We start from the raw sequence: 27353 nt of genomic DNA, 5'->3' as shown, positions 1-27353 counted from the left end.
GTTGCCTAAGCTACAATCAATGTACCTAGCTTAGTAACTGTCAACTCCGATAAATAATTTGTGAATTGTAATTTTTTTCAACAATGTTAAGCGTTGAAAAAAAATTTATGATTAAATGCTTAACATTTTCTTGTCGAAAAAGAATGACACTTCGCAAATTATTTATCGGAGTGGACAGTTACTAAGCTACATTGTAGCTTATCAACACTAGATTATTGTTATGATTTCGAACTTGGTGAAAAAATTTATAGGGATTTGCATAAAATTGGCTATAAAATTAAGCAAGTTTTGAAAAACTTGAATTTTATTTCGTTTATATATAGTTTGTTTATAGTTTATAAGTAATCTATATAGTTTATAGTCAAAAAAGGACTTAGACAAGGTGACCCTCTATCAACTGTGTTATTTAACCTAGTTTTGGAAACAATTGTAAGGAACAGCAGAATAGAAACACAAGAAACGATCTACCGTAACGAACATCAATGCATGGCCTACGCCGACGACCTTACACTGCTAGCAAAAACTAATACCGAATTAAAGAAAATCATGAGAAGATTAGTCAGAGAGGCAAAAAAATTCGGCCTAGAAATAAATGAAGAAAAGACGAAGTATATGGTGCTAGGCAACACAGAAAGGGAACCTGTAGATATGCTAAAGTTAACAGCGTTCGATGGAAGAGAATATAAATTTAAACGAGTAAATCACTTTACATATCTAGGTGCCATTATAGATGAAAAAGGACACGAGCAAAACGAACTAAAGCACAGGATAGCTAAAGGTAACCGAAACCGAAAGGTCGGCAGTTTAAAAAAATTATTAAAGTCAAATTACGTATCAAGAAAGACGAAAATTAGAATATACCAAACTGTAATAAGAGCAACAGTCACCTACGGATGTGAAACATGGGTACTAAACAAAACAGAAGAAGAAATGATAGAGAGATGGGAACGCAAGGTACTGAGGACTATTTTCGGGGTAAAAAATACGGCAGATGGTTGGCAAAGAAGAACTAATCAAGAATTAAGGATGCTTTACAAGGAACCAACTATAACAAGATACACAAAGGCACAAAGAATCAGGTGGGCAGGTCATGTCGAGAGGATGGATAGGTCAAGAATGCCAAAGAAGATACTATTAAGAAAACCAGTTGGGACAAGTAGACGAGGTAGACCAAGAAAAAGATGGCACGAAAAGTTTCAAGAAGATATAGGATCGATGGAAATTACAGACTGGAAAGAGAAAGCGAAAAACAGGATACAGTGGAGAAACATAGTGTAGCAATTTTTACATAGACATTAAATCAAATTATATAATAAATATAAGACATTAGTATATATTGTAATTTGTATTATGTAAAATTGTTATTGTTAAGTTGTAAAGCCCTAGGCCTCCAAGGCCTGTAGAGCATGTTAAATAAAATAAAATTGGCTACAAAATTAAGCAGGTTTTGAAAAACTTGAATTTTATTTCGTTTTATGGGGTTTTAGGACAAGCAATTTTTATCAAGAATGACATTTTTCGCTAAAACTGAAAATAAGGAAGTTTTTCCTCTTGGGCACCCCATCGTGGACACACTGTATATTTATAATGTCCAGAGTCCAGACCAAGCATACAAGAAGTGAACAAAATTTGAGAGGAAAACAAACAATTGAGAAAAATGAAATATTCGGAAAATAAAATGACAGTTATGTACAGTAAAACCCATTTATTTGCAACCGCTAAGAGAAGACACGACAGCCGTTCGTTGATGCGGTGCAAGTGACCTTGAGCGTTTCAGTTAAATCTGTTCAGTTATACACCACAGGAAAAAAAGTGCACAAAAGTTTGCAAATTAGTTTTTAACTAACGTCACTTTTAGTTTCGATAGTTTTCAGCACTAAATTTATGCAAACAGATTACTCGGGGGTTTTTTGGATTGCTGAAAAGGTGTATAAGTTTCGAGGGTTTTCGGCACAAAATTGATGTAAACAGATCATTGGGGGTTTTTGCTATTTGTTATACTCCCGAGTACGCTGTTTTCATCACTTTAGTGTTGGAAAGCCTCAAAATTCCAGAAGGTGACGTACATAGCAGTCACCCTGGACACTAGGTGCTCCGTCGGTTCTGGTGCCATATTCGTGTTCAGCAACCCCAAAACTCACCGAGTAATCTGTTTGTATCAATTTAGTGTCATCTGTTTGTATCAATTTAGGAAACCCTGGAAAACCCTAGAAATGACGTGCCTCAGCAGTGACCCTAGGCACCAGGCAAACAGGGGATCAATTCTGATGACTTATTCGTGTCCTGCGATCATAAAAACTCACGGGTAATATGCATCAATTTAGTACCGAAAACCCTCGAAACTACAGATAAGGTGCCTTAGCAATAACCCTAGGCACCAGGTGCATCGGGGGTTGGTTCTGATTGCGTATTCATATTCAGTGACCCTAAAAACACCCGATTAACAAAATTTGCCCTTAATACACCGATTTTAACATGTTCATGCACTGTAAATGCAATATTATGCATTTCCACCCATTTTTCTATTGTAGACCTTTTTCCTGACGTCATCGTCATCCCGAACACAATGCAAAAAGGTATAAGTCGTCCAGAAAGGAAAGATAACAGGTAAACTGTGGGAAGGAGACGAATTTATTGAAGACCCTATGCTAATACGTAGTATGGTAGTAACTCGTAGTGTGGTTGAAACTTAAAACAGCTATTTAGAGCAGTTGTTTTGAAAGTTTGAATGGCCAAAATGATTAGATTACCGACTTCCATAACAAATATGAAACTTGATATAAAAGGACTTTTGTGAATGGGTTCTAAAGTAGAAGCCACAGTTAGCATGCAGTGTTGGTCTTACGACGCGCAGCGATGCCGCCATGTCGGCACAGTGGTGGGTGCATGGTAGTTTGGCGACAGACTGAGAAATCACCGGTCCTGATACGCCTCTCAAACTGGGCAAACTGGCAACATGGTCGGTCGTTCTCCCGTAAGAAATGCATTGCTATATGCTACCTGCATTGCACTCTAACTGTGGCTTTTAGTATAGGTACCGATATATCGGCAATAAAAAATAGCTTCAACTTCAACAACTTTAAAACACACTCCCTTCGTCATAAGCTCCGCTGTTGTGAATTATCCTAACGATATGATAAAAATGTATGGGGTTAATGGATCTAATTCCTCTCCTTTTGTCTAACTTAACCTAACATACCATTATCATACCTAAAAGAACCTAGAGATAACAAAAATTCTTGAAGATTTTTAATTGACATAGTATGACCGGAAAATGCATTTTTTAACAAATTTTAACTTAAGTCTTTAAGTTGTTTAGTTTAGCACGTTCCACTGAACAAACTGAAGACTACTGAAGCATCAGTTTGAAGTCTTGTACCGATCATTCAATATGAACAGAGATCTTCTTCAGATACACAAGAACATAATAGCAGGTAATTATCATACAATGTATTAACATACTTAAATGTTCACCTTACATTATATAACATGGTATAATCATACGCCCTGTTTATTTTCTGATGACTATTTAGTTTATTAAGACTTTTTGTTTCGGACTATAGTAAACTACCAAAACAAGAATTAAGATAATTTTTTTATTCATAAAAATAGATATTATCGCATTAAAGATCAAAAAGCATTACGTATAAGAAGTGTAGTGTAGTATACCCAGTGACCGTAAAGTAAAATAATATGATTCCTAAATATAGAAATACGAACTGCTTAACGGTTTGTCTACACCTACGCGGACATGAATACTTGTTTGTTTCGTGGTGAAGTCAAAGATAAATAGTAAAGAAATTCTTAGAATTTTCTTTGGAGAAAATAAAATAATATTTTCTCAAAAAAACAATCACTCAAAAGTAATTTTCTAAAAATTAATATGCTCTATGATACAATTCTTGTCAGAGTGGGATTACATAACCGAATTATCAGTTGAAACATTAAAAATAATACATCCCTTTTAATTTTATTTATTAAGCTTTTCTTTTTTAGAGAAAAGTCCGAATATGAGAAATCTGAAATATACGGAAAAGTAGGTAATAGAAAAACGACTAATTTTATCTACTGAACTCCAACCTAAGCAACACGGCAAATAAAGACGCTAGTCTACAAAAATTAATAAAGTAGCAAGTGCCTAAACGAGATAATAATGAGAAAGAAATATCTTGATAAAGACGTTAAAGCTCATTCCCTGTCTGGCGAATTCACAGAATTTTATTCTTTTTTTATGTCTTTATTTACTTTTATGTCATCGGGTTTTCGATGACGAAGGAGGATGGTGATGATCTTCAAATCATTATCATCATTTTCTTTGCCATTATCCCTATGCAAGGTCGGTTTCGCTAATTACATTTCTCCATAATCTTCTATATTGAATCATACCAATATCCATTCCCTTTACCGACATGTCATCATCATCATCATCAGTGGCGTTACAGCTCTTTATGAGCCAAAGCCATCTTCAGAACAATCCTCCATTCGCCCCTGTCTCTGGTAACTCTTCTCCATGTTCTAATTCCAATAGATTTTAAATCAGTTTCTATGTTGTCTTGGTACCTAAGTCTCGGTCTTCCTCTTGCTCGTTGTCCTATCGGCCCTCTTCGATCAAAAACTTTTCTGACTATGGCATCTTCCTCTCGCCTGATTACATGACGTATCCATCTAAGGCGTGCTACCTTAACGAATTGTACAACGTCAGGTTCTCCAAAATTTCTATACCACTCAAAGTTGTAACGCCTGCGCCACAAACCTTGTTCTTTTATGCCACCATATATTCGTCTTAATTTTTCGCTCAAAACGTTTGAGCAGTTCTTGGTCATTCTGAGTAAGTGACCAAGTTTCTGGGCCATATGTTGGCACTGGTGTTGTTAGTGTTTTGTAGACAGTCAATTTAATTTTTCTAGGTATTTTTGAGGCCATCTGTCTTCTTAAGCCATAGTAGCACTTATTGCCGAGCACTATTCTTCTTTTAATTTCTTCACTGACATTGTTATCTTTAGTTAGCAGCGTGCCTAAGTATCACCGACTTGTCATACCTAAGCTTAAACCAAAGATCTACTTTGGTGTTCCTGTCCTACTCATCCCAGAAACCCGCAGATCAGCAATTCCTCCTATTGGACGTTAATCTTAACCTATACTCTCTAAACATTTTCATTTCTGCCACATGCATTCGTTGTTATTCTTTCTTATTCCTATGCCCAATATTCAGTTCCTTACGTAATAGCTAGTCTTATGGCTATTTTATGATATTTCAACTTCAGCTTCATTGAAATTTTTCTGTCACACAAGACACTTCAACCTTATTTTTACTGCATGCATCTCCATCTATTTCCCATTAGTTTGTATTAATACCAATCCTAGGTACTTAAAACTACTACTTTTCACAATCACATGACCATTATTATTATTTTATTTGTAGTAACTCCATAGATAAACGAACATTCTAAATACTATGTTTTTGTCCTACTAAGCTTTAATGTCATTTTCCTCGAGAGCTTGTATCCACTGTTCCAATTTTTGTTTTAATCGCTTTCGCTATTTTCTACTAACACTACATCATCAGCATATAAAAATATTAAGCACCATGTAATGTTGCTCTGGATCACTCTCTCCCACACCTGTTATAACTCTAGTTGTAACTATCTCTATCAACTGCCTTATAATGAAAATTGCCACTGTTGTTGATCTGCCTTCCATAACGCCAAACTCTCCCATATTTTCATGGTGTGACTAAGTAATTTTAAATGCCTGTACTTTGTACACGGTTGTATATTTCCCTTGCTTTTGTAAATACGTACCAATATACTACTCCTCCATTCGTCTGGCATTTGTCCCAATTCTGGCCCAACTGCCTTTCCTTTCTTTATTTTTTGGAGTGCTTGAATTACTTTCTCGTTTGTGTAATGTATTTGTTAACTCGACTGGTTTTCTACGCTACTTTGTCTTCCTTTTTGGCAACTGTATAGTTTTAGAAAATCTTTGTCCGAGTCCGACCCACTTTCTTGTCACTGTTAATGTAATTTTCTCTTTTCTTTTTTCTAGAACTTCTTTTAACCTCCACCCGATCTCTATATTCTCCAACTTCTTTCCGGGCGTTTTTTCAAGTATAGGGGAGTGCATATAGATTTTCACTTCGGAAAAAATCAAACAAGATAGAACTTTTTGTAATTTCATTAAGAAATGTTTAATAAACAACATATCAAAAAGTTCTACTCAAGAAGTGAGTGCTTCATTTTTTATTAAACAAATGAACTACGAAATTAGATGTTTTTTTTAAATAACTCCGAAAATACAAATTTTACAAAAAAACTGACTTGGCCATTGAAAAATTCAGAAAATTTTACAAAAAAAATCTTATATAAAGAATTTTCTAAAATTAAATGTGTATCTTCTATAATTTTTTATTTATAACGCTAAACTCATCCTTCTCACAAACATTGGTGCACTGTAAACTAGCGTACGGCGAAGTGCATGGTTGAGTTATTTTAATGTAATTCTTTAACTAATGGATCAAATGAAATTTTACAAATTGAACATGAAAGAAGAATAATTAAGCTATCTTATGGTTATAATAGAAAGAAATAAAATGTATGGTCATAAGTACGGTGTGGGCGGAAAGTGAGGCTTACATGAATTTTGTTTAAAAATGATTTAAAAATGTGTAACTAATACAATCTTTCTTATAAAACTCTCAATTTTGCACAACTTATTTTTCAAGCATCTTATTAAATGATGTTTCATTCAAAAAAAAATCTCAAAAATTTAATTCAAATGATATGACATCTCAAAAAATGTAATTTTTGAAATCTTCGTAGTTTTATAGAATTACCACCACTTTAAGACGGTATTACTCAGGTTTGAACAGATCTATTACAGTTTTATAAGTACTTTTTTAAAGCTTAGGATGTAATCTTTAAATTGCACTAAATTATTTTACTTTAGAAATGAAATAAACTATTTCTTTTTGAGAATATTAAGAAAGATAACAAAAATGTAATACTAAAACCGAAAATTACTAGCTAAAAAAATGTTTATACAAAGTGATCGAAACTTTTTTCTGTAAAACTTACCTAAAATACATTTAATAATAAGTTTCAACAATAATAAATGTTCAGTAAAAAAAATTTTTTTAGCTCTTATACAGTATGTCTTCGTAACTTGGAACCTATTGATAACTTTCTTATTATCAGTTTTACGAAAAAAAGTTATTCTTTATAAAATATTCTGCATCGTATATAATCTAAGATGCAATCATCAAATATCAAATTTAATTAATTTTATACGAGGTATGTCAAAAAATATGAATTTCACTCAGAAGTAAAGTACCTTTACATTTCACAATATCGAAAAGTGTTATTAAGAAAAGTTGTTTGGAATTAAATAATTTGTTTTAGTGTTCAATTACATCCTTCTAATTAAAATATTGTGAATAATAAAGGCACTTAATTCTTAAGAAAAATTCATATTTTTTACATACCTCGTATAAAATTAAAAAAGTCTGATATGCGATGGTTGTATCTTAGATTTTAGACCAGGGAGAGCATTTTATGAAGAATAACTTTTTTCGTAAAAGTGATAATAAAATAGTTATCATAATTGTAATAAAATGATGATGAGTATCCGTAATTTGAGAAATTTTTTTTTCAATTAGAATGATGCAATTGTATATTTAAACATAGTTTTTAATTTCAAACAACTTTTCATAATATAATTTTTTGATATTCTGGAATATAAAGGTACTTTACTCTTTAACGTAATTCATATTTTTCACATAACTCGTATAAAATTAATAAAATTTGATATCTGATGGTTAAGTTTTAGATTTTTGACTATCCAGAGCATTTTATAAAGAATAACTTTTTTTCGTAAAATTGATAATAAAAAAGTTTCCCATGTGGTTCCTAGCTACGCATACATACTGTATAAGAGCTTCTGTATAAGAATTTTCAAATTTCAATGCCATATTCGGATTCAGCATAATCAAAAACAAAATAGAAACATATTTGATCAAAGTAAAATGATGAATTTAACGATATTTTTAAAATCATTTTATAGAAAACAATTGTTATTGTTTAAACAATTAATAAACAATTAGCGGCCAAATCTGCGAGTAGAACTTTTTACTTTAACAAGTATATAAACTAACAAAAAAAGTTTTAGAAAAATATAGGCTTGTTTGAATTTTTCCGAAACAATGCAATGTTTTCGTTCTAATTGCACTCCCCTATATATCAACATCTCTAATGATACTGACCATATTTCTCCAAATTGTATTAGGACCTTTCATGTTCTAACACATTTTTCTACTATTTTTGCCCTAAATAGACCTTCTTGAAACCGGACCGGATGAAAGTGATAAATGTTATCATGAGAATCCCAAAAAATGGCAAAATTTCACCTTTAAAATGCATTTTGATTTTTGTTGATATAACACTCAATAAGAGATCGAATTGTCACTGTCGATTTGATACAAAGTTTATTTAAACAATTGATTCTCGCGCGTAACTATATTCAAAATCGTGGGGCGCTTGAAGCGTTGTTTTTGAGATAACGGTTCATTCTACACAAAAAGTGCCAATAAACATTTTTGTTCAAAATTATCTCAGCTACATTACTTGTTTGAAACATTTTCTTCTACGGCCAATAGGTTCTATGTAAATCGACTTTTACGGTTTTCCCCTTGCGAGTGGGGTGAAGCCTGGGGGTAGGAGTGACACAAAATTGACATTCTCAGCAAAATTCAGCTTCTTCGTCTCGTTTTTAGATGTCAAATCTCTGACGACTTGACGATAAACTGCTTTTAGTGATTTTATAAAGAATTGGCAGAAAATCCCATATTATATTTTTTTGTTTTTAAAAAATGCTCAAATTCTCGCAAGCATAAAGTGCACTAAGTCTGTAACATTTGACACATTTTTATACATCTTGTAGATCGTTGATAAACCGTACTAGAATAAGGTCTTTTTGGCAGCTTGTTATCCCATCCCGCCATCTGATGGCATTGATGTTGAGAAATAGGTTTTGTGTGAACTAGACCCTTCGAATAATAGTGTTGGCAAGAATGATAAAGAGTTTTCTTGTTAAAATGATTGTTTCTCCGATTCTCCTTTTGCCAATCATTTTCGTTAATCTCAAGCAGAAAACGCGCGGCTAGTTAGTTCGACAAAGGGATGAAAACTTGCCTAATAATGCGGAACTTGATTGGTCATTGATTCAATACTGCAGTAAAAAATCGGATATTTTTAAGAGAAATACAAATTTTAGTAGAATAATGGATTCGACTGTTACTTGATGGAAAATCATTTTATCTAACAATACAATACTGAAAAACGTTATTGTTCTCAATATTTCCACAAAATAAAACAGTTCTTATATTGGTGGAGAAACGTGGATGATATACTAATAGTATAGTATGCTTTACAGAGGAACTAACAGGCAACTTGACCAATTTTTAACATACATTAATTCACTACATCTTCTTCTTTAAGTTCCATCTTCTATCGAAGGTTGGAAATCATCATGGCAATGTGGACTCTGTTGACTGCCGCTCTAATATCTCTGCACTCTGCACTACTGCATTCGAACTATTCCCGTAAGTTCTTAAGCTCAGATTTTGCCTTGCATAATAAGTTGTAATAATGAGTATTTTTGCCCTCTCATCACATGTCCCAAGTACTCAAGTTTTCGTCTTTTGATAGTTAGTATTATTTCCGGTTGATTTCATATCCTTCTAGTTACTTCCAGGTTCTACATTCTTTGAATCCATGATATTCGTAGGATTCATCTGTAACACCAAAATTCAAAGGCGACCAACTTATTCAAATGGACTTGTTTCAATGTCCACGCTTCCAAGCCATAAAGAAGAGTAGAGAACACGTAACATCGAAGAATCCTTAGGCGCAATTCTAACCTTATATCCCGACAACAAAGAAACTTTTTAAGTTTAATGAATGATGCAGGTGCTATTTCAATACGTGTCTTAATTTCTTTGGTTTGGTCTACAGTTGATGTTATCCATGTTCCTAAGTATTTGTAGTTATCCACACTCTCAATTACAGTACCTTCAATAGTTAATTGGATGTTTGCGTGTGTTGATTTAGTTATGATCATGCATTTAGTTTTCTTTAAATTCATCTTCAGTCCGTACTCACGACAGCGTTCATTAAGGCGTTGCATTACGTTCTGTAAATCATTGTTTTGTTATCCGTTATTATTACTGTATCGTCTGCAAAACGTAAATTGTTCAAAACTTCTCCTACTCCTCCTAATCCTAATTCACTACATAGAAATATTGAATTTACAGTAGAAACAGAACAGGATCAGTCCATAAATTTTCTAGATTTACAAATTACCAGACTATACATGAGTATTCCGTATTTTATAAAAATACCCATACTGACACAACTATAATTCATCATCCCATTCTGCACAACATAAATTAGCAGCTTACCATAGCATATTACAGAGATTGGCAGAAATTCCCATGTCAAAAAATAACTGCGAGATAGAATTCAACATCATTAAGCAAATAGCAGTAAACAATGGGTACAAGGAACAAATAACTAACAAAAATTTTAAACCAAAAACTGCATACGAAAGCCCTGAAATTAGTCCTGATTTTTGAAAAATATTGAACACCTTTTTTTCAGTTTCTCGATCCGATGTCCATTTCGCGAAATATTCCACCAATCCGCTTCTTTTCATAAACATACACCATGTGTTATTAAATACGCTGTGTCTAGGTACACGCTAACGTGTACGCAAATAAAAAAGTTAGGTACACGCGAAACGTCATCAATTCAGTGACGTCAGTATTTAGCGTGCACTGTTACTGGTTTTTTTCATACACGCTAACTTGAGCCGCGTGTATGCTGTGGTAAGTATATACTGCGAGTGTCAGAGAGTCCGAGTGTTGGAATTTGTCTAATCGCGTTGTGTTCATATTTTAATATTGATTAGTAGTTTTTTATTTTTTATTTGTTTAGTGTTTTTTTTAAATTAACTGTGGAATGTGGACAATTATTTAGTTCTTTTAATGAGTTTAACATTAATTGAAAACAGTACGAAAAAGATAAGAGACAAAAATTCATGATTAACGGTAGCAGAAGTATTAAGATAAAAGATACAGGGAGATTGATTAGTGTGATAAAGCTCAGTAGACCCGCTATAGTAATAGATAGCAATAAAAGTTAATAACAAAAATTGTAGCAAACTTTGAGCTTCATATTACAAAATTAGTTAAAATGTTACAGGGCGTTCGATAACATAGTGGCAGACCAAACAAATGTTTTTTTAAATGGAACACCCTATATTTTAATTATGTTCGAAATCTTCTTAACTTCCTCATCACAAAAATATAAAGGTTTATTATGTTATATAGGGTATTTACAAAGTTATAACATATTTTCCATGAAAATCGTAACAAGTTCAATTCCCTGTATAAATAGAAATAAACACAACAGCATTGGTTTATAGTTTATAGTTAAACAAATCTTTAACAATATTTTGTACATTTCATGTCAACTAAAATTTATTTCGCTAACGTGAATATAATACTTTTCCGCAAATCGCCAGGAAATTTTGACATTCCTGTCAAAATTTCTTGAAGGAAAAGTCAGGACTTTTTTACTGTAAGGAAATGTCATTTCCTTACTGTAAGGAAATGATATTTCCGTACAGTTGTTAGTGTTAAATTTATAAGCGTCAAGTTTGACAATTCAACCTCAATACGTTTCCATAGTAACCCAAGTAATTTTATTAGGAATTTCAAAGCACCATTTATTTGGGAATAAAATTATCGCGTTTTTTTTAAATCAATCAATATCTGTCGAATTTTAAACGATTTGCGGAAAAATAGTATGTTTACCTCGTAGGAAAAGCCACATTCCTGGACTCTGTGTTGCTAAGTCTCGGCTTGCGCCTCGACTTAGCAATCTTCACAGTCGTCCAGGAATGTTAAGCTTTTCCTACCCGGTAAACAATGTACTATTTATATACACATTGATTTATTACATTATTAAGTTTGGAACATCTGAATAGTTCTGCTTCCTTTCTCCTCTCCTTAATAACAAATATTTTTCTATCAAACAATAAACATATCAAAATAGCGTGTACCAAAATATAAAGTCACTGCGTACGCTAAATAATGACGTCACTGGCTTGATGAAGTTTAATTCGCGTGTACCTAACTTTTTTATTTGCGTACACGTTAGCGTGTACCTAGACACAGCGTATTAAATATGTATATAGAATAATATTTTATTGGGTTCTGTGAGAGAAATAATTTAAAATAGAACTCACCTATTACAGTGTTTACAGTTTTTGTTAGGCTCACCTTTTCGAACGACCTAAAAGAAAAAAATAAATAATAATGAAAGTGATTTTTTATAGTTTAGTGGTTTTTTTAACTTCTGGGTCCTTTCTAATCTTTTTAATTAAAATGTTTCTCAAAGCGTAGAAGGAAAAAGAAAGGCGTATTAAAAACATTTAGGTTGCAAAAAAGCAGAAAACAACGATCTGTCAAAGATTAGAAGTTATTCGCAAAAAATTAAAAAAGAAGGACGAAACATATTTGCGTATATCTTGTACATCTTAACTTTAAAATTCAACTGTTAAAGCTTATAATTCTAATTATAATTCTCATCCCGTATCTTACATGAGGTGCCAGCAAATAGTTAATGACAGATTCGAAGTAGTTTGAAATTATCGACCACCGACGACAAAGAGTCCGAACATCTTCCTAATTTCCATATAGTTAAGGTTTCTACATATTATCATGCACTCATCGTTTCCGGCACGTAGCGTAGTCTCCGAAAAACCTGATTTTACAAAGAGGAGTCTGATAAGATACGCCCCGGACAGTATGAATTGTTCATATTTAAAACCATTATAATCAATATTTTTCGGAAACTAAACGCTACGTGCTGGAAACGATGAGTACATGATAACATGTAGAAACCTTTACTCTAAATTCCAAGTCGAACAATTGGATTGGTGCTCATAACTTATTTTCCGTGAATGCTAATTCATTAGCATCAGCGGTTGTGTTAAATATCAATTATTCTCAAGTTTAATTTATTACGTTAATTTTATAGAAAAATTTGGAATTAAATTAATTTATTTTTCTTCATTTATTTTATTGTATTTTTTTAATTGGGGTGTTCACATTAACACATTTGGGGTCTACTGTTTGGTTTAAAAGTCACTTGCAAGATTTTCGGTGCTGCTGGTGGGGAATATTGGGGTTTTGTTGACTTGGGTGGTGGGGGCCCTTCATAAATTTATGCTGCGGGTTGTCTACATCTTGTTTTCTCTTTTAGGCACCCAGGAGAAGGGCGTGGCCCTAGCTTTTACACCATCTGTTTTGGCCCAGAGGATATAATGCCCCCAGAAAGTAAATCAAGTAAATGGTAAATAGCAGCTCCTCAAGACCCATGGGTTCGACGAACATTTAGACAACTCCGGAGGCAACAACCGATCCACCAGTACATCAGACCAGTACATCAAAACCTGACGCCTCCCGAAGAAGATCATGAGGTGTGGATAACCTAGGACAGCACCGGAAGAAGCCTTCACACCACAAGTTAAGTCTTCCTTAGAATCTTATATTTGCCTGTCAGCAGAGACAGTTTTTTTATATAAATTAACTTCATAATAACTTCACAATGATGTAGATCCTAAATTATAACCAAAGAAATGAGAAAATAAAGCATTTATACCGAAATTAATTCCTTTTTACTGATAGTGTACCGTATGCCTGGAGAATGCAGAGGAGTAGGATGTAAGGACCCACATACAGTCTCATGCTCGCCGTGTTGGTGTTGGTGATGTTATGTCGAATTTGTTTCTTGGTCCAATGTTGACTTTGGAGATAGGTTCGATATATCATTGTTAATATGAACACGACAAAATTGGCCAGTCGGACAGTATGAATTGTTTATATTTAAAACCATTATAATCAATATTTTTCGGAAACTAAACGCTACGTTCTGGAAACGATGAGTACATGATAACATGTAGAAACCTTTACTCTAAATTCCAAGTCGAACGATTGGATTGGTGCTTATAACAACGCAATAAAATATTTACTACCTATCTGACAAACCCAAATAATATAAATAAAACAGCACTACAGGCCTTCGAAGCCCTTGGGGAGAAATTATAGTACAAGACATAATTTAAATTTTTAGGAATTTCGAAATTATAGGTAAAAATTTATTCGTTGACCTGAAATATATTCTAATAAACGGTATTGTCTTATGAGTACGTATTCCAATAAACGGATAAATTTATTAAGGAGTAAATGGAAACGTTTCTGGACCTCGAATCTATATTCCATAAGCCGGGCTATTCCTATAACCGGTACTCTAATAAGCGGGTTCGACTGTAGTTTGAAATTATCGACCACCGACGACAAAGAGTCAGAACATCTTCCTAATTTCCATATAGTTAAGGTTTCTACATATTATCATGCACTCTTCGTTTCCGGCACGTAGCGTAGTCTCCGAAAAACCTAATTTTACAAAGAGGTGTCTGATACGATACGGTCCGGACAGTATGAATTGTTCATATTTAAAACCATTAAAATCAATATTTTTCGGAAACTAAACGCTACGTTCTGGAAACGATGAGTGCATGATAACATGTAGAAACCTTTACTCTAAATTCCAAGTCGAACGATTGGATTGGTGCTCATAACAACGCAATAAAATATTTACTACCTATCTGACAAACCCAAATAATATAAATAAAACAGCACTACAGGCCTTCGAAGCCCTTGGGGAGAAATTATAGTACAAGACATAATTTAAATTTTTAGGAATTTCGAAATTATAGGTAAAAATTTATTCGTTGACCTGAAATATATTCTAATAAACGGTATTGTCTTATGAGTACGTATTCCAATAAACGGATAAATTTATTAAGGAGTAAATGGAAACGTTTCTGGACCTCGAATCTATATTCCATAAGCCGGGCTATTCCTATAACCGGTACTCTAATAAGCGGGTTCGACTGTAGTTTGAAATTATCGACCACCGACGACAAAGAGTCAGAACATCTTCCTAATTTCCATATAGTTAAGGTTTCTACATATTATCATGCACTCTTCGTTTCCGGCACGTAGCGTAGTCTCCGAAAAACCTAATTTTACAAAGAGGTGTCTGATACGATACGGTCCGGACAGTATGAATTGTTCATATTTAAAACCATTAAAATCAATATTTTTCGGAAACTAAACGCTACGTTCTGGAAACGATGAGTGCATGATAACATGTAGAAACCTTTACTCTAAATTCCAAGTCGAACGATTGGATTGGTGCTCATAACAACGCAATAAAATATTTACTACCTATCTGACAAACCCAAATAATATAAATAAAACAGCACTACAGGCCTTCGAAGCCCTTGGCGAGAAATTATAGTACAAGACATAATTTAAATTTTTAGGAATTTCGAAATTATAGGTAAAAATTTATTCGTTGACCTGAAATATATTCTAATAAACGGTATTGTCTTATGAATACGTATTCCAATAAACGGATAAATTTATTAAGGAGTAAATGGAAACGTTTCTAGCCCTCCAATTTATATTCCATAAGCCGGGCTATTTCTATAACCGGCACTCTAATAAGCGGGTTTGAAATTATCGACCACCGACGACAAAGAGTCCGAACATCTTCCTAATTTCCATATAGTTAAGGTTTCTACATATTATCATGCACTCATCGTTTCCGGCACGTAGCGTAGTCTCCGAAAAAACTGATTTTACAAAGAGGTGTCTGATAAAGACGTCCCGGACAGTATGAATTGTTCATATTTAAAACCATTAAAATCAATATTTTTCGGAAACTAAACGCTACGTGCTAGAAACGATGAGTACATGATAAAATGTAGAAACCATTAGTCTAAATTCCAAGTCGAACGATTGGATTGGTGCTCATAACAACGCAATAAAATATTTACTACCTATCTGACAAACCCAAATAATATAAATAAAACAGCACTACAGGCCTTTGAATCCCTTATAGCGAGCCTGAAGGCGAGAAATTATAGTACAAGACATAATTTAAATTTTTAGGAATTTCGAAATTATAGGTAAAAATTTATTCGTTGACCTGAAATATATTCTAATAAACGGTATTGTCTTATGAGTACGTATTCCAATAAACGGATAAATTTATTAAGGAGTAAATGGAAGCGTTTCTGGACCTTGAATTTATATTCCATAAGCCGGGCTATTCCTATAACCGGTACTCTAATAAGCGGGTTTGAAATTATCGACCACCGACGACAAAGAGTCAGAACATCTTCCTAATTTCCATATAGTTAAGGTTTCTACATATTATCATGCATTCTTCGTTTCCGGCACGTAGCGTAGTCTCCGAAAAGCTTAATTTTACAAAGAGGTGTCTGATACGATACGGTCCGGACAGTATGAATTGTTCATATTTAAAACCATTAAAATCAATATTTTTCCGACACTAAACGCTACGTTCTGGAAACGATGAGTGCATGATAACATGTAGAAAACTTTACTCTAAATTCCAAACTTCTTCTTCTTCTTTTTGTATATACATGAGTTTGTTGCCTCCAGTAACTTGTTGTTTCATCGTTTTTCGCGCTGCTCCCACTGATCGTCTTCCTATTGGGGAACCGTCTCTCGTCGTCCTTACTACTCTTCTGTTTCTTACTCAGCTATTAATGTTCCCCACTATCTCCACCTTGCATCTCAGGCGTATATCTGTATTCACTACCTTCTAATTTTACACATATTGCTTGTTTTCCAATACACCTTCATACATCCATCCAGTTTTAAACCTTTTCAATTCAACTCGATAACTTGGTATAAAAAATAAAAAATAGAAAAAATCCCTATTTCATAAACATGTTTAGTCCTAGATGCTTATGTTACATAAAAGGACGTCATACTTTTGCCGGGTTATTAGTTCAATTGATATTCTTCTTCACTTCCAATATCAACACTCTGGTACCTTAACCAATTAATTCACATATCATTATATCATATCAGTTTCCTCCTGTGACTCATACAACTTATCTTAATTTCAACACTACTTTAATATCAGACTTCCATTTACCACAGACTCTCTAATTTACTCTGCCATTGGTACAATTAAACCAAACACTCCTTTTAATTCATAGTAAATCAAATTTTCAACAGCACAGTTGGACTTACTTCAATTTGAATAGGAACATGTATAGATGGCTGCATAGATTCTGACTATTTCTCATTATAAAAATCATTTCATACTTTACGTTCATCTTACATATTCAAGGTACTTACTTAAATGTAATTATAGCCACAACTTTGTTGATGTTTGTTATTACTATGTAAATTTTCATTAAATATTTTACTAACAATTAGTTGGCTGTCGTAATACAGGGTAAATTCCACGTCACGTTGTCCATCTGTCTTTTGACACCTTTCAGAAACATCACTCATTTCGCATTCAGTTGCCATTAAGTCATTGAAATTTGATCAACTCAATTTGGATCCCACGTGTTGGGAAACCTGTATACCTTACCTTAGGTATCCTTAGGCATTATCCTGTTTGCCATGTGACCATCACAGGCCTTTTTATTGAAGTATGCACTTTTAAGGCATCTATATTTTATGTAAAGGGTTTTTACCCAGATATTTTTCTTTTGTGGCTCAGCTAGCATCCAGTTTGTAAGTATAACCAACTTGCTCTAACCTTTGTCAAAATTTAAATTATAACTTTATATTCATTAAATCGGTTATACTTATTTTCAGATCGAACACTGATGATGATTTTTTATAAAAATCGAAAACGTTTTGTTGTGATGTAGCCCTTTTAAGGGATTTTTAATAAAAAAAAAAATTTATACCTTTTACAAAGGATTTCTTTCCAATTTTGTGATTGATGGTATACAGCCAACTACAGGAAAACTTTTTCTTTTCCTTGTGAATCTGTACTTCTAGCTCTGTCCCATAGTGTCTTACCATCGATTTTTCGGAGGATTTTCAGCTCCGCTGTTTCGAGCAATCTTTTTGACCTCTTTATGTCAGGTCATGCTTCTACCGCGTGTGTCATTATTGGTCTGATGATTATTAAACTCTGCCTTTCACCTTTTCCGATATTTTTATTCCTCCATATTGTATCATTCAGGCAACCTGCAGCTCTGGTTGCTCTATTCACTTGATCTCCTCTAGCTTCAATTTACATCTTATTGGATTTGCTGTGATTGTGATAACCATGCATTTTGTCTTTTTTTGTGGAAATTAACATGTTAAATTTTCTGGCGGTTATATTAAATCGGGCAGCATACGTGTAAATCATCTTCACTTTGAGAGATTAGTATTGCATAGTCTGCATAACAGATTATTTTAAGTTGTTTTTCTCCCATTTTTTATCCTTTTTTTTTTCTTACTTTTTTTTATTATTTCATCCATGATCAGGTTAAACAATAAATAACTCAGGGAATCACCCCATCTTATCCTATTGCCAGCTTCAATTGGGTCAGTTAGTTCATCATCTACTTTGAAATTCCAATCTAAGTTCATTAAAAATGTATAAACATTTTCAATTTCTTTGCAAAACGAAAATGCAGCAGCTGCATAATACTCTGGTTAAATCGGAGAGTGCAGGAAGAGTCTATACCGTTTTCGGAGGTTTTTTCCTCCTCATCAGTAGTCCCATATCCTCTTCTCTCAGATTTCCCCAGGTAACACACTTTGGGCATTTCCAAATTGCAAAGAACGAAATGCCGCGGATGAACTAGAGCCATCTACCGAAAAACAAAATAAATTATCAATCGAAGTAGCACAGAAAACGACAATAAATATCGTTCCTATACAGGGCCGTGCGGTGCTATGATGCGGTGAGGCAGCCGCATCAGGCGGCATCACAAGGGGGCGGCATAATCAGTAACATCAAAATACAAATTGAGCCATTCAATAATTAAAAGAGTATATAGGACCAAGTGTCAGCCGAAAATATTTAACTGGGGAAGGTTTAACAGAACTTATTTTGACAAATTTGGGAAAAATAGTTCTTGATTTAAAACGGCTCAGAGGACAAGGTTATGATGACGGGGTTAATATAAAATAAATAAGTAAGGGTGTGAAAAACAGAATATTTGAAAAATATCCGAGGGCGTTTTACGTGCTCTGCGCATGCCACCTTAAATGACGCAGCGTCTTCTTCTACAAAAACAACAAACTTTTTTTGTATTATACAAGAACTGTACACTTTTTTTCTGGTTTTACAAAGCGTTGGGAAGTTCTGAAAACATGTTTCACAACTAACACTAAAACCGTTGATTACTACTAGATGATTAAGTCGAATACATGCATTGAAACCTCTAAGATTTCAATTTTGCGAAATACATAATGCCTTATTCGAAATAATAGAAGACATCAACAATAATTCAGAAACTAAAGTCAAAGCACGAGGATTAGTAAAAAATATTAAAAATTATAAATTTATATGCGGTATAGTTCTTTGGGACAATATTTTATTTTATATAAATTCAGTCTCGAAGATGTTGCAACATGTAAGTATAAATTTGTCAGATTGTGTAAAAATGTCAGAAACTATGGAAAAAATGAAAATTTACTGACAATTTGGCTATAACCAAATGAAAATTACTGATAATCAAATTGCAGAAAATCTTGCAAATAAGTTCCGAATTTCCTGCTGGAAACTAATATTAAGGCAAGAGAAAAATGCGACAATTTGATCTGTGGATTAGCTCTCAACAGAGAAAGATAATTTTTTTTTTATTTGAAATCTTGCAAATTTACAATCTACTCCGTACAAAGGAGTATTAAGTAAAACTGATAAATTATGTAATGTTTTGTAGGTGTTGCCGGCCAGTGCCGGTTCACCTTATTCACCACTGTATTCACTAACACAAATGTCACACAAGTCTTCTGGCCACTGCCTCTTGAGTCTCCGAACTGGTAATGGACGATTGGTAAGCGTGGAAATCAGCTCGTTGTTGTGATTGATACTTCTTTTTCTATGTTTGGTCGCATACAGTCCTATTACGTCCTTTATAAATGGTATTTTTAAGTCCTCATGTAATGTTTGGTTTGAAATATACCAGGGTGCATTTGCAATGATTCTTAAAGTTTTTGATTGGAATGTCTGCAAAATTTTGGTGTTTGATGGTTTCGTACATCCCCATAGTTCAATACCGTAGGCCCATATAGGTTTCAGTATTATTTTGTATATTGCCAGTTTGTTTTCTATGGATAATTGTGATCTTCTACCAAGAAGCCAACTCATTTGTCTGGTTTTTAATTGGAGTTGTTGTTTTTTAGCTTTAATGTGCGCTTTCCATGTTAATTTCTGATCAAGATGAATACCTAAATATTTGACTTCGGTCTTCATTGGGATAACTTGGTGGTTTATTGTAACATGTGGACAATTTACATGTCTGTTCGTAAATGTTATGTGAGCCGATTTCTCGTGGTTTACTTTGATTTTCCATTTTTGGAGCCAGTTTTGTAATCGATCTAAATGTGTTTGTAGCTTGTTAGAGGCCACTACTGGATCATGATCAAGTGCAATTATTGCTGTATTATCGGCAAAGGTGGCGATAGTTATTTCGTTAGTAGTTGCTATATCAGCTGTGTAAAATAAGTACAAAAATGGTCCCAAAACACTGCCTTGGGGTACTCCTGCCTTTATGAGTTGGTAGTTTCTGTTAAAAGATAAATTTAAAGTAAATTTTTTCATCTATATTTTAAACATTGCCTTTAATTCTTTGATTGATCGATTCTCGCTTTTAGAAACTCATAATAAAAATTTTAAATTTTTATATATTTTTAAATTGAGGGAAATATAAGAAAAGGGAAAGATGATAAAATACTAGAAAAATACTAGAAAATATTCATTCAAGACTTTTCATAGAAAAAGAATCGGATATATAGGCGAATGATTTTCTAGAAGATTTATTGCATGATTTATCCCAAAGATACCATAGTCCATGAAACTTTTAGAGGTTTTGAACTATTTGTGCCAAAATAACCTAATTTCTTTATACCCAAATATAGTTGTATCACTAAGGGCCGGTATTATCTGTTCCGATTGAAACCCGGTTAGAGGAATTTTGTCATGCGAGGTGTAGAATGTACCGGCCCTAAGAATTTTATTAACACTCTCTATCTAGGTAGCTTGGGGAAAGAAGTTTTTCAAAATTAAAAATGATTAAAAACTTTTTACGAAGCTCCATAAGACAAACAAAACTAAAAAAATAGCACTTATTTCAACAGAGTCCTCACTAGCTGCTACTTAAGGCTACACCAATCTGATTGACCAGTTTGCCAAAATTAAAATCAAAAGGATAAAATTGTAACTTTCATAAATGTTATTTAATGTTAATACATTTTATTTCATTTAATTTAAAGTATGTTTTGTTTTTAAAATAAAAGTTTTCGTTCATTTTGTATAATTTTATTTAATAAAAATAAATACTAGTATTAAGTTTCAATAATATTTAGGGGGCGGCATTTCGAAGACTTGCATCATATTGAAAAGATGTACCGCACGGCTCTGTTCCTATACCACCAGATTGACAACAGGTGGAATACTTTCTTTGGTTACAACCTCTCGAGATTCTCAAAAATTATAAATTATACAGGATGCCGAGGAAATTAAGATGAGGGAATTTTAAATAATTCACGTCTCATCTGCTCAGCGTGGTAAAAGTTCCAACAAGAAAGATTCCTTCGTACTCAACAAAAGACTAAATGAATTAAAAATCTATAAACATTTTCAATTTCTGTGCAACTCGAAAATGCAGCAGCTGCATAATACTCTGGTTAAATCGGAGAGTGCAGGAAGAGTCTATACCGGTTTTGGAGGTTTTTTCCTCCTCATCAGTAGTCCCATATCCTCTTCTCCGATTTCCCCAGGTACCATGCTTTGGGCCTTTCCGAATTGCAAAGAACGAAATGCCGCGGATGAACTAGAGCCATCTACCGAAAAACAAAATAAGTTATTAATCGAAGTAGCACAGAAAACGACAATAAATATCGTTCAGTTTTCTGTGCTACTTCGATTGATAACTTATTTTGTTTTTCGGTAGATGGCTCTAGTTTATCCGCGGCATTTCATTCTTTGCAATTCGGAAAGGACCAAAGCATGGTACCTGGGGAAATCGGAGAGAAGAGGATATGGGACTACTGATAAGGAGGAAAAAACCTCCGAAACCGGTATAGACTCTTCCTGCACTCTCCGATTTAACCAGAGTATTATGCAGCTGCTGCATTTTCGTGTTGCAAAGAAATTGAAAATGTTTATACATATTCATTTACTCTTTTGTTGAGTACTAAGGAATCTTTCTTGTTGGAACTTTTACCACGCTGAGCAGATGGGACGTAAAGTATTTAAAATTCCCTCATCTTAATTTCCTCGGCATCCTGTATGATTGACAACTTTTTGAAAATCTCGGGAGGTTGTAACCAAAGAAAGCATTCCACCTGTTGTCAATCTGGTGGTATGGGAACGATATTTATTGTCGTTTTCTGTGCTACTTCGATTGATAACTTATTTTGTTAAGTTCATTAACTCATTCAGTAGCTTTATAATCACTAGGAATTATAGCTAACGCCATGGCATTAAAAATCCTATTCTTGGGTGAGGTGGATTAGTCCACTATGTCATTTATAGCTTGCTGTGTGTCTTTGCTGCTGTCGTAACTCTTTGTCATTCTTTGCTCTTATATCTTCTTCTTCGTCATCCATCCATCTACTTCTAGGCCTTCCTCTACATCTGAGCTATAGTGGTGTCCAATTAGTTAAGGTAGACTTCCGCACCAAGCGACCGAGACAGGAGACCGCGACAGGCGACAGATAGGTCGCGATAGACGATAGTTGGTCGCTGGTCTCGGTCGCGGGCTGCAGAACTACCCTGATATAATTGCATAGAGAGCAATCGTGGGGAGACCTCGCCTATCTGTCGCCTGTCGCGGTCTCGTCGCGGTCTCCTGTCTCGGTCGCTTGGTGCGAAAGTCTACCTTTATTATAACCTTTCAAACACATCTGAGTGTGAACGTCGATATTCGAATGTATTCGAAGCGAAGACATTTTATGTATCTGACTATATTTTCTCTCTGTAATTCTTATTCAATGTCGTTGTTTCTTATTTCAATGTTACGTCAATGTTCTTATTTCTCCCTCTCTTGCATCATTATGCCCAGTATCGCTTTTTTTATTTTTCTTTTAAATTTCAGAAGGCTATGTTCGTCTTTTTTGTTAATCGTCGTTGTTTCCATCTAATATGTAACAACACGTCTTATTCAGATCTTTTATAGGTTCATCTTTGTTCTCTTACTTAGAGTCTTGCTTCTCAGCAAGACTGGCAAGACTCATTTTTTTGCTGGCACTGTGTACCTACCTGTGTGGCTAAGCAATACCATACTCTTCTTAATTTTTTCTCAGAAAGGTTTGCACACTATAATGAAAATCTTTAAAAAGTGAATAAAACGCATAAATCAGAAGAATTGTTATTTTAATTAGGAATAAGCCACAAAATTGGCTTATTCCCAAATAAAATAGTAAATAGAGATATAACAAAGTATTAAGTAAATTATTTGTAAGATTAAAATATTAACTAAAAGGGAAGTTCCGTAGGTTGGCTGTATACCATATAGTTAAAAACTCTAACAAGAAGTAAAACCACTTCTATGTAAATTGGTATATTTATTAAAACTTAAAAAATCCCAATGGATTGAATAAAATATGTCCAATTCAGAACGTTTTCAGACCTATCGGTCCATCATCAGTGAATGTGCATACTTGCTAAATAGGCCCAGAACCAAACAATGGTTGAATTTAAAATTCAATTTACATGATTTAAAAATAATATTAAACAGGCTAAACGCCGATGTTAAAGGATATAGCCTATGGGAACATGGTGAAACCCTACCAAAACCTCAATCAACCATCTTAGGCCAACTTTGACTATAAAGTTAAATCCATTGGGATTTTTTAAGTTTTAATAAATATACCAGTTTACATAGAAGTGGTTTTACTTCTTGTTAGAGTTATTAAAATATTAATTCTTCTTATTTATGCGTTTATAATTGCGACTGTAGATCGCATACGAATACTATAGTAGCACCCAAATATCATTGGTTCTTCAAAATTGCGAGTATTATACTTCCTGATGATTTTCAAACTTAACAAGGAAAAAGAAAGGCGTATCAAAAAGATTATCGTATAGGCATAGGCGGGTCCTTTCTCATTGATAACAACATTTTATCCCAAAATCAGTTCGGCTTTTTAACTAATAAATGTACCACTGATGGCATGTTTTCTGTGCTTCATGAGGTTTACCAAGCACTAAACAATAATCTTTATACTGCCACTGTTTTCTGTGACTATGCCGAAGCTTTTTAATGTGTTAATCACATTTTGATTAAAAAACTAAATTTCTATGGAATTCAAGGTATTTCTTTGAATTGGTTCCAATCTTACTTGAATAATAGATAACAACCAGTTAGAGCAAATGATATTGACTCTAGTCTCAAAAACATTGTACGTGGAGTACCACAAGGTTCAGTATTGGGTCCTCTACTGTTCCTTATCTTTATAAATGACATCACTAATTCAAAAATCGATGGAAAGATTGGATGGAATCTAACTTCTGATTTGCTTACGATAAAAACCTGGTCTGACTCTAGTTTACTCTCTTTTAACGTGGATAAGACAGTAGCATTATCCTATAAAAGTGCTCTTCAACCCCTGCTTGTTAATAACAGCCAGATCTCTACCGTTGATTCTGTAAAATTTCTTGGTATTTTTTTAGACAGCAACCGCAAATGATACCTTCATATCGATGTGTTAAGTAAGAATTTCGCCTCAGCCTGCTATGCTATAAGATCTGTTTCGAAGGAACTCAATCTTCTATTAGCATCTTCTAAAATAACATATTTTTCCTTGTTTGAGTCTCATCTTCGATATTATGGTCTTCCTTTTTCGGGTTCTAGTACAGCTGCCGCATTAGATGTTATTTTTAAATTACAAAAAAGAGCAATAAGTTGCTGTTTGGCTTCAGAAGAACAACACATTGCAGAAGTTACTTCAAATATCACGGAATTTTAACCCTTCCATCTTTATATATTTTAGAAACTCTTTGCTTAATTCGTAAACACATGCATGTCTTTCCAGCAAGGCCTCATCATGACTACTCCACCAGAAATTCAACTTTTGATGTCTATTTACCGATCCCGTCCTCTGAGTTAGTAAAGAAATCTATATTATATTCCGTAAAAAAACTATACAACCATCTCCCTTTACAACTCAAATCTGCAACATCTTTCCTCAAGTTCCGTAAAATGACAAAAGCTCATCTATCTAAAAGACCATATTATTCAGTAGAAGAGTTTCTTGATGACTAACTAAGAAATTACAGTAATGTATAAGTAACTAAAGTATATTTATCTATATTTGGGTGTCACATGCAGCAGCTTACGCTTATTAGTTCCTATGTCTGTGTTTTATTATGTTGTATGTTAAATTTGCAATTTATATTAATTTTGCAATATATCAGTTTTGTTTTTTTACTTTAACTTGTATTTTTTTATATTGACGATTTATCAAATTTCAGAAAATTGTATTTGTTATTGGTATTGTTATTATTTTTTTTTCTGACTCTATGTTAAGCTTTTTCCATAAAATTGTATAATTTTCAGCGACAATAAAGCATATTTTTTTATTCTATTTTATCCAATAAATCAAAAAACAGAGCTATTAGAAGCTATATTCAGAAGAAGATTAAAAGCTATTTTCAGAAGAAGATTAGAAGCTATTTTCAAGAACAAACTACAGAAGAAAAACGTAACAAATTTGTTTTTATCTGGTACATCTTAACATAAAATTGAACTGATAAAGTTTGTTAATCTAATTATAATTCTAATCCCGTATCTTACATGAGGTGCCAGCAAATAGTTAATGACATACAAGGACAGATTCGAACTAGTTTGAAATTATCGACCACCTACGACAAAGAGTCCGAACATCTTCCTAAGTAATTTCCATATAGTTAGTCGAAATTCCAAACTAAGTTACTGTTTAGAATACAAATGATATCATATAGTTCTCCTCCGTAGTTGTTTAGTCTCCACGTGTTCTGAACAGAAAAAACCTCCAAGAACTAAGAAGGCCGTGAACTGAGTTACGTGGTAGAGATGGGAAAGTAATACAATGCATTTTCTATAGCAGCATGGATACATCTACGTGACAATGAAAACTCACTGCACGAACAAATAAATCTAGTTTTAATTGTCACACTGTTCCTCGATTACGAATAATAATTTTTTACTCATAGTCATCTTCATGTCACTGCTGGACGTAAGTCTCTAGATATTTTCTTTATCTCCCAATGTTCAAGTCATTATCTTCTAGCTTCAAAAGTTTACTGCTGAACATAGACCTCTTCCTAGTGTTTCCAACCCCATCTATCTTGCGCAGCCCTCATCCAGTTTTTCTTTCTTCTTCTCCCTTTTCTTCTTTATAAGCACTTCTGCTAGTTCATTCTTCTTCTTCTACGGCAATACAGCCCAAATTGAGCCTTGGCCTCCTTTATTTTTTGCCTCCACCCTTGTATGTATGTGCCTGCTCTTCTCCATACACGGACTCCTAAAAGGGCTTGTGCGTCGCTGTTTACTGTCTTTCCAGCGTTTTCTTGGCTTTCCAACCGGTCTCTTTCCCTGCATTCTAGCATTCAGTGCTCTTTTGGTAGCCTATCCTCTCCCATTCTTATCACATGTCCGGCCCATTGCAATCTTTGTATTCTAATGAAGTCTGACAGGGGTGCTTCCTTATAAAGTTGATAAAGTTCGTTGTTGAATCGACTTCTGAAGATTCCGTTTTCCCTCACAGGTCCTAGTATTCTCTTCAGTATTTTCCTTTCGAATGTGTCGAGTTTGTTTTTGGATGCTTCTTCCAGGACCCATCCTTCACTGCCATAACATGCTGTTGGTCGAATTAAAGTTTTATAGATTCTCATCTTTGTATTTCGGTGGCAAAGCTCTGTTTGCCTGCGTTATTCTCTTCCGTATTTCTCCGTCTTCTGATCCGTCGGCATATATTTCTACTCCCAGTTATATAAACTTTCCAACCGTTTCAATGTCATCTTCATGTATGTATAATGTTTTGTGGGACTATATTTCTTCTCGTCTGAGTCATTATTTTTGTTTTTTCTGTGTTAATTTCCAGACCTAGCATTTTTGTTTGTGTTTTTAACTCTGCATATGTTTCCTGTGCTCCTGTTGATGTTCTACTCATAATATTAATATCATCGGCATAAGCGGCCAGTTGAACCGTTGCCTAACCGCATACTCCAGTGCCAGGTTAA

General features: G+C 33.8%; 1 protein-coding gene across 2 annotated transcripts in view; it reads right to left on the bottom strand.

Annotated features, from left to right (window-relative positions):
• LOC126889986 (dystrophin-like protein 1) overlaps positions 1 to 27353 on the bottom strand; it is a 549346-nt gene that overhangs the window by 440629 nt on the left and 81364 nt on the right. Inside the window, exon 2 of one of the 2 annotated variants that reach the window (XM_050658783.1) lies at positions 12304 to 12350. The gene's annotated coding sequence lies outside the window, so the exon portion shown is untranslated. The remainder of the gene's footprint in view (positions 1 to 12303; positions 12351 to 27353) is intronic. The other variant, XM_050658782.1, reaches the window with a different exon arrangement.

This window comes from Diabrotica virgifera, chromosome 8 (assembly GCF_917563875.1).
Source record: "Diabrotica virgifera virgifera chromosome 8, PGI_DIABVI_V3a".
NCBI lineage: Eukaryota > Metazoa > Arthropoda > Insecta > Coleoptera > Chrysomelidae > Diabrotica > Diabrotica virgifera.
This window is presented reverse-complemented; position numbering and strand designations above follow the sequence as displayed.